The following is a 10026-nucleotide window of genomic DNA, read 5'->3' as shown; positions in this document are numbered from 1 at the left end:
CGGAGACTACACCGTCTTGAACCTCGAACATATGCATAGGATATACCAGGTCGTTGCGGGCTCCTCTGGCAATCACTAGTGAACCGCAATGCATCTGGAGAGACTACTCTCTATGCAGTACTTGACAACCAAAAGCTACCAACTGGCTCACTGAGATCAAGCTTTGTCTCAGTTGAGGAACGAAGCGCACATGTCGTAGCATGTATGATGCACCATGCAAACAGCCAAGTCTCCCACTAGAAAATGTGCTAAACCACTCACGACATGGTGTGATATGGAAAACTGCATCGCTATCTAGTAACCGCTGTGGAGAAAGTGTGCTAACCATAGACAAATCTGCAAGAGGTACACTGGAGGTAAGCATGACATCACCACACTCGCATAGACTGCCACTAGAATTGCCTCTCTAACATGTGTCAAAGCCGTATCTGCATCTCGCATACATCTCCGTTGCTGTCTCATACGTCTGAAACAAAGGTGTCTAATGTGCACTGTGTGACCGCAATGCCAACAACGCAAGTATTAGCAAGTATGAGACCGCCCTCTCTCAATGACACACATGTCTGCTGCCATTAGTGAACGTCAAAATGGCAACAAAGTGGGAGATCACTTGACCACTATGCTAATCAAGCATAAATCAACCAGTAGCTCAATACTGAAAACCTGTAACGTGCATGGTGTAGTCTCACGCTCGAAATATGCATCGATGTGAGAACATGAAGCAAAATCAAAACAAACATGTAACCACTACGAGCATATTATAAATGAATGGCTAAGAACCAAACTATGGCGAGAAATTCGGGAAAAATCTGACAGAATCTCCCTTGTAAATTGACCATAAACCATGCCAAACTGACAACAAAGTGGGAGGTAACTCGACCACTACACAATGCTCAAAAGCATGATCATTCGCATCAAAAGTGATGCTCACATATGCGTAAAATCAACTCTACAATCTTCAAACTCTGCAAGCATAAACTAGGACAAACTGCTCAACTGAGCGTAAAGTGCATAACCATATACGTAACTAGAGAGCAAACTAGCTCAAAACGTATCCCATGAGAGAAACTGCCTGCAAAAACTTGTGAAACCTGTGACTGTCTATCTGTAGGCACACAAGCATACACAATCACAATCCTCACTCCTGCGAGAGTGGGTACAGGAACACTAAACTGTGTCCAAACTGACAAAACCTGTCAAAATCTGTCAAAGTGAGAGTAAACACTCGATCACTGTAAAAGTGGAAATATATCGACCATTGTACGAGATGTCATAACACTGCAAACTTTTTTATGGTGAGAAGACGAGGAAAACAAACAAAATTTTCTTTGCAAAATGAGTCAAAACTCAATGCAAACCGCAAGCCAAAAAACTGTAGATAACTGCTAGAGTGGGAATCAACTCGACCACTAAATCATCAAAGAGAAAATTGTGAATACGTGCAAACCATGGCGAGAATCTGAGAAAAATTTGGTAGAGTTTCCCCTAGAAACTGAGCAAAAACTCAAAAAATCTCACCAAATCTCATGAAAACTAGACATAGAGTGTCTAGTAAACAGATCCACAAATGGTCTACATACGCTGCCAAAAGCCTGGCAAAGTGGCTCACTCTTGACCGAGTGGCTCTATGGACGTGTACTTGTCCAAAAAACACATGTAAACCTGTAAATCTGCTACCTACGAGGTATACCTAGCTCAATCTGTATCCACATAAGCATACATAGCCTGAAACTGCACCCAATTGTGCAAGAAATGCTCTCTAGTGCTCCACACAAGCTGCGCTGCAACCTATGAGCCAAACCACTGAAGACCGGCAAGTACTACCTCATTGATCGATAAACATGTCGATTGAGAACACCGTCCAAGAGCTATGTGCGCTCAAGGAAAAAACCTGCTCCGGAATGGGCCATCGGACCCGAAAATTTATGTGCCATCGAAGCCAGAAACTGGAGAAAATCGTCAAAGTTGAAAAGCCGGGGATGGCTGTCGGAGCCGTCTTTTGCTATCGGACAGAAGTGCCAATGCTATGGCCACCTGTGCTTGAAGTCGAGAAAACGGTCCATGTTGGCTTTCACCACCGGGCGAAAGCACGCTAGTCGAATAGCCAAAAATCGGTGTCGAAACTGATGCTCCAAGCCGTAAACGTGAAACATAGAGAAGAACGTTGAGATGTTGAGAAAAAATGACAAAAAGACTGACAAAATCGGATCGATGCCGGGTGATGTCCGGGCTTACTAGTCGTTACCTGTACACGTCTGCATGTGTGTGTGAGCGCACGCCTAAAGAGAGGGCTCTCTCTCTACCTCCCACTCGCTTGTTATCTCTCTCTCTCTCTCTCGCATGTGTGTGGCCCGGGGTATGAGAACCAAAGGGTCGGGGAGTCGAAGGGGTCATTAATCCGGGCTGGTAGGGTTGTCGAGGCGGGGGATCCGGGTACGGGGTGTGCACCCACCCCGTACACACAAGGTGCACCCACCCTTGCACACAAGGTGTGTAACTTAAGTTTTTTAAAGAAAAAAATTCGATTTCTGCTTCTCTGACGAAAAACTGTTGACTGCAGAGGGCTGCCTAAAATGACCAGGGGAGTGCGTGTGTGTGCTCAACACCACCACCACATGGTATCTTCTTAGCTCCCGACTCTGCACTGTAGCGCTGCCAGTTCCTGCTAGCTTTCAACTGCAAGTTGTTCAAAATTGCCTCTCTCTCAATTTCCAAGCTTTGCAATCACTCACTACCCCGATTGCTCGAGGTTGCAATTGTGTGTGTGTGTGTGTGCGTGCGTATTCCTTGCTTGGCCGAGGAGAGGACTGCCCGTTGCCTCTTCTGCTCAATTTGAGAAGTGCTACCGACCATTTGCTTGCTTGACTTCAAGCTTTTGAAATTCTCGCTTTTCGTTTGCTCGATTTTGAGCTGCTTGCCTCGAAGCTCCCTTGAATTTGTAGCCAATCTACTCCAAATTCTCCCCCAAGAATGGCAATGCTCTGCCCGAATGTGCTTGAAATTTCTAAGCTTGCAGTGTGGATTTTGGCTTGGCTGCCCCTGTCGACTGCACAGTTCAAGCTCAATTGAACTTGAAGGGCACAAGCCGGTGTGGGTGGAGCAGCCTCACAAGACTAAAGATGAGGAGCTCCTTATTCTCTTATATGTAATGAAGAATAAGGGTATGTACACACGTGGGTGGGCGGCCGGACAGTGGACGTCCGAGCGGGCGAAGGTGGAGCGCCTTTACCCCAATAGCCAAGAGCAATCCCGACTTCTACACAGAATCTATGTAGAATTTCTTTTGACCTTACTTGAAATGTGCTTGCAAATTTCTTGACCCAAAGGCCTCCTGTGATTCCAACATTATGTGGTTTGATCATGCTATTTGTACATTCTCAATCATTTGAAAAATCTCTTTCCGAAAAACATGTAGACTTACATTTATCTCTTATTTGCTTCTAGCTGGGTGGGCAAGCTAAATCCCTTGTAGTTGTTTAGATTGCTTTCAATGCCTTTTGAAGCTTGATGCTTGACATTCTTAAGGAACTTAAATCTAATCAATCCACCTATGCCAACTACAAAGGTGTTAAAATTGTTATTAGATAAAATTGTTTAGCTTTAATAGAGGAAAGTCTTGTAGTTTCACTAGATTTACTCACTGTTCCAATTCCTTTTTAATAGGGCATCCACATCATTTAATGTGTTCGCAGTGATAGGGAGGAGGTAGTTTAAAGGTATTATGCTCACTTCTATCCTAGATGGAAATGATAATAGTATAAAGGTCTCATTAATTCATGTGTATCTACCTTTCTTGTGGGTACATGCGATGATAAAAGCGTGCTAACAACACAAGATCATCAATGGCATGTATATATGGCATGCAATGAAGGAAGTTTGCGATTTCAAGAGGGGGGTATGTCACAAGGACGTGCCAACAGTTAACCGTAGATGTTGGTTTCTTTTCAATGATTTTTATTTCATTTTTGGGGCCGTCTTTTTGAAGTCACAAATGGCCGGACATTGCATGGCCAGTGTGAAATGACTGATGGTCGAGATTTTTCCCTGCAAACAAGATGGCCTTGTCGCCACGAGTTGGTCGAGCCGATCAACACTGGAATCCGAGCAGTAAAAGGGTGTTTAGGGTCAATTCAAAGTCATTTAGGCCCCTCGCTACACTTATAAGTCGGTGAGTACTAGGAAATTAACTCAAAAGAGGCATAGTGGACACTTGGCAACATCAGAAGCTGCAGACGACTTCCCACTACCACCTCAACCAAGAATTGGTGCAAAAAGTCATTTGGGGCTGCCTCTCTCTCTCTCTCACTGTGACTTACAATATGTGTGTGTGTGTGTAGTTGGTGCAGGTTATCACAACTTTAATAAAAAACTTGTCTTCTCCCTTGTCTCATGCAACACAATGACTTGTTCTCCGTATCTCTCTTTCTTTCTCTCTCTCTCTCTCTCCCCTTTGGCACATATGGTAATGCCCCACTAGATGGGCTACTCAGTTCACCATGTACAGTTCTGAGGGTTTATGCGTGTTTGCCAAGGCAAGAGCTTTCTGAACAGGAACCATATTAGCTAATTGCTAATCCCCCACAGGTATGCACAATTCGATCGCAAAGGATTGCAAAAATGAGGACTTTTCTCACGTGAAAACTCGTTTATTTCAAAGGGAAATTGTCCCATTGTGTGCAAGAGCACTAAAGACATGAGTAGACGTGTTTGCTCCGCCCAAAGAGATCCAAAACAGAGAATTACATCATGCTGTGTTTTTTTGCAAGTGTAGGATTCCGCATGTTAACTGCAGGGAATCGGAAGGGGAGCCTCAAAAATGCCTTGGGATGCGTGTACAGGGTTGTATGCACCCAACAGTGGCAAAACAAAAAATTATAGCATGCTGAAATTGACCTCCAGCTCACCGTAAAGCTTCCAGAATGTGGGGAAAAGTGCCCTTGACGTGTACTTTTGACCTACATAGGGTTTTACGTCATTATGCTAGCAAAATTGGGTCAAAAACCTATATTTATAGCCATGGACAGGTTTGGACAGCGGTGAGAGATAGGTGAAAGTGTTCAGATAATCTATTCGCAATAACAATAAAGAAATACCAAAAGGGGCGCCTGTCTTTGGGGCCAATAGGTGTCAGCATTTGCTTTGTAGCGCTCTAGCTTCCAAGACGTGTGTGTTGAAGTGTCAATTCTCGTTACAAGTTTCTATTTGCAAAGTTTCTCTGTGTCCTAAATTCTAAATTAAAGTTTTCGGTGAAAGCCAACACCCCTATTCGACACCTCCTTGACATGTAACTTATTTTGATATGCAGGTAATTGTTGGCCCCTATGGGAGAAAGTGTATTCCTAGCAAATCTTCGGTGGCAAATCGTATTTATGTACACTGTTTATACCACAAGGAACTCATTAATTGGTTTTCACTCAAATCTATCTTTTGTGAATGTTTTGATGTACTTTTTGGTAACCATAACCTGTTAGAAAATGTCATGATAGGATGGACATATCACCAGCCTATTAAGAATCTGGTTTACAACAATGACTTTTTATTGCACAGTGCTATTCCAAAATGTTCTTGTAAAGAGTATGATTTTTTTGTGAAGATTTTGGTGATTTGGGTAAGCCTATTTGCACTTGTGATTTTAAAATTATTAATGATCATACAGTTCAAAAGATCATTGGCAAGGGTCTGAATCACTTTTCGGTTTTCCCAAAAAACCCATATCTTGCCCTTTCAACTTTACTTAGGTACTTGACTGAGCGAGTCAACACTCTCCGACTGGAGAAGACAGTCCTACTAGACTTAACCAAACTTTTGAACAATTTTTTTCCCAAAAAATTGCTCTTGTGCCACATAACTGGTTATCTACCGATAGCACATGGATGTTATCTACCCATTACAATCCATTTTGGCTTGTAAAAAACTTTAAAGAAGTAACACTCAACCTCCCCAAACAAAATTTCCATCTTTTCTCTATTGACATTACTCAATGTTACAAAAACATTCCCCTCATTGGTGATAATTGGGTTAAAATGATCAAGATTGCATTTAATAATACTAAACTGAGAGGTCTTTATCACATTTCTCTTGCAAATAAACCCATAAGGATAAAGAAGGCTAACAGAACACATATCACTCACTTTGGGAGAATAAGCTATATGACTTTATCTCATGGCTTCTTGATGATTGTTAAGTACATTTTGGTGGCAATTGCTATAACGAGAGCCTTGGCATTTCAATGGGCTTTTCCTGGTCACCCCTTATATGTAACTTATACCTAGCCTACTTTGAGTATAAATGGTTTCTTAAAACCATGGAAAAAAGATATATCGACCACAATCTTTCTCTTTTTACTCATATCTGTAGACATATGGATGATATTCTTAGCCTTAATACTAATAGATCCTTTCACGATGAAATCACATCGATTTACCCAAATTGCCTCATAATTGAACAAACTCTGGGAACAATTTTGATACTCTCTCAAGATTCTTTTCCACCTCTATACAATTCTTGAACTTCTGGATTGTGCTACACAACCCCTACAATGGTAATTTTGATCTCCATTTTATTTGGAAAAGGGATAACCTAAATATCTCCACTACTGAGTTTATAAGAAAGAAATGTAATCGATTGTCTAAAGCTGCACTAAATACTTGTATAAGTTTACTCTACATGATTTTGAATTCATCTTTTGATTGCTTCATGGCATGGGAAGAAATCAATCGTCTCATTAACAAATATTGCCTCAATGGTTTCAAAAGAGCCAACCTAGTTAACACTATCACTAAAGCTATCTCACCTAACAATTGGCTTGAGTTGAGAATCAGTCATACTAATCTCATCACATTAATAAGGTAGTAGTCCCATACTCAATGATCCTACTGTCAAATCATTGAATATGGTGCCTAGGATAGGGCGGGCACACACACACACACACACACACGCACACACACACACACACACACACACACACACACACATATCACTTTCTGTTATGCTTTACTTTTTTAAATAATCAAGACCTTACCCTGTTCACACACACACACACACACACACATGTCACTTAGGAATATTTACTGCTTATTTTTTCACCTTAAAACTTGTGGCTCAAATTATTAACTTGTTGTTGAGCATACTGTGTGCTTAGAGTGTGTAACTACTTTCATTCGTGGAGATGGTCGAGCAAGGAACGGCCTCTCAGCTTTGAGCCTAACTATGCTTGGGTTTTTTTTCCCTCAAAAGCCTTTGGTTTACTGCCGCCATAATCAATTACTGTGGTTTTTTAATGACATTGCTTTACTAGTAGATATAAAATTGGTTTTTTTTGCGTTTTTTGCCACCAATGGTTTCAACTCCATCAAGAGTTTCCACACGAATGGTACCTTGTGGGGTGATTTCGCATACTCTATATGGTCCTTTTCTCGCATATCAACTTTTTCTTCTCGTTACGCACTCCATACATAAGGAATTTATCCCCAACCTTGATATCCTTGTTCTTTAAATGACGATCAAACCATTTCTTTCTCCTATCTTTCTCCACAAGTGCATTTTGCACAACCAGTTGTCTTTTTTCATCTAGCCTCTCAAGGATATATAAACGCTCAACTAAAGGGTTACTATCCCAACCTTCTTGTGAAGCTACCGACATACTAGGAATTACAAACTCCCATGGCATAACCGCTTCTTGGCCATATACCATCTTGAATGGTGTACAATGAATAATCACTTTGTAAGCAATATGATAAGCCCATAGAGCTGATATAAGCTTCAATTCCCAATCTGTGTGATGAGCTTCCACTATTTTGGTAAAGGTAGAAATTAAAGTCTTGTTAGTGCTCTCAGCTTGGCCATTTGCTTGTGGATAATAAGGTGTAGACTTATGGTGGGTTGTCATGAAGTTTGTCGTGAGTTCCTTTATTACTCCATTTATAAAATGAGTACCATTGTCACTCACAATTTCAAAAGGACAACCAAATCGCGTAATAATGTTCTCAAAGAGAAATTTAGCGGTTGACCTTGCATCAGCCTTACGTATCGCCTTAGCTTCTGCCCACTTTGTCACATAGTTAGTGGAAACAATTATATATCGAGATTGAGTGTTACAGGCTGCCGGACTAATTGGGCCTACAAAGTCTAAACCCCATTTTTCAAATGTTGGGTCACTTTAATAGGATGTAAGGGCATACATCCTTCCGTTGTGTGGTCTTGTAACGTTGGCATTCATCACATCCCTTTGCAAAAAGTGATGCATCCTTGAATAAGGTGGGCCACCAATAGCCTGATTGCAACACCTTCTTAGCAGTTAGTTGTCCTTAAAAATGTCCTTCGGCTATACCCATGTGGGATTCTTGCAGTATGTCTAAATACTCATCCTCATGAGCACAACTTCTAAGAATATCGTCCTTCTCTAGCTTGTAGGGAGTTCCTGCAATTAGAGAATAAGGTTCACATTCCTTTAATAGTTTTCTAGCTATATCCTTATGAAGCAATTTGTGTGGAAAACCATTAACTAAAATGTTCACAATCTTCTCACTCCATTCAGGCATGGTCTCGATTAGGCATAGGGAAGTATCGGGCAATTCATTATCGATTCCAATAGGGGGTTGACCGTTGGATATGCAAGACAAATGATTGGCCATGACATGTCTTTTATTGGGTCTTACCACAACGATAAAATCAAACTCAAGAAGAATTAATAACCATCGTGTAATTCTTCTCGTGGAACAAGGTTTATTCACTAGATACAACAATGCTTGATGATCCACATAGAAAAAAAACTGGTTGGCAAGAAGGTAGCAGCAAAATTTCTTTATTGCGTAGATCATAGCTAAACATTCCCGCTCAGTAGTGGTGTAGTTCCTCTCAACCTCATTTAATTGACGACTTGCAAAGCTAATGGGATAGTCCAATTTATGTTCTCCTGATTGAGCTAGAACACATCCAATAGCAAAGTTTGATGCATCAATATGAACATGGAAAATTACACTCCAATCGTAGGATGGGAGCACTTGTCAAGGCCTTTTTTAATAACTCATAAACGTGGTCACACTCCGCGGTCCAGTGGAACTCAATAAGAAGCTTGTACAATGGGCAAGCTATCTTGAAAAAGTTTAAAATAACTGTCGGTAATAACCAATAGGGCCCATGAACCTTTGAACTCCTTTATAGTTTGTAGGTGGCGGAAAATTGGAAATGGCTTTAATTTTGCTCTCATCTGTGGAAATCTACTTTTTGGACACTATATGCCCTAAAATGACTCCATGTTTAATCCAAAATTGGCATTTGAAAGGGTTTAATGAGATGCGATACAATCTGCACTTTTCGTAAACATGATAGATGTTCTTTCCAAGAAGAATAAACACAAAGGTCATCTAAGAAAGCTTCGCAAAACTCCCTCAAATATTCCCTAAAAGCAGTGTTTATTAACCTTTGGAAGGTAGCAGGGGCATTGGTTAAGCCAAAATCCATAACACAAAATGCGAACAATCCAAATTTGGTTATAAAAGCAGTTTTAGCTTGGTCCTTCAATGAAGAGTCACTAGATAAATCACTACTCGTGTCTTCTCCTCTCCTGGATAGATTGTCAATTATGGCACTGTTGGACTCCATATAGTTCGTTTCCATATTTGCGATAATATTCAATTCAAATTCTTCGTCCTCAGAGTCAGTTTCACCTGATGATCCAGAATCCAAATCCTGTGAGCTATAGTCTTTTGAGACACTACTGGTTTCATTGTCAATCAAGCCTTCACCTTGTAGGTCCCCGCGAGCTATATGCATTTCTCCTACCATATTTAAACGTACAAGTTGTGGCATTTCATCTCCCTCAGGTGTTACCCAGGTCGTCCCCCTATTTCCCCAAGTGTCTATGGTTTCTTCTAGGTGGACCTAATCCACAATGTCAGACTCAGTCATCCCAAGTAGAACATCCATATAAGGGGAATCTTCCCCAATATCAGTGTCCTTTTTACATGTGTAACAATACTGCAATGGGGCCGAGTGAATTGTGGTGTCAGATCTATGATCAATTAT

Source organism: Adiantum capillus-veneris, chromosome 24 (genome assembly GCF_014529385.1).
Source record: "Adiantum capillus-veneris isolate H3 chromosome 24, ASM1452938v2, whole genome shotgun sequence".
In the NCBI taxonomy this organism is placed as follows: domain Eukaryota; kingdom Viridiplantae; phylum Streptophyta; class Polypodiopsida; order Polypodiales; family Pteridaceae; genus Adiantum; species Adiantum capillus-veneris.
Note: the sequence above shows the minus strand (reverse complement) of the source record.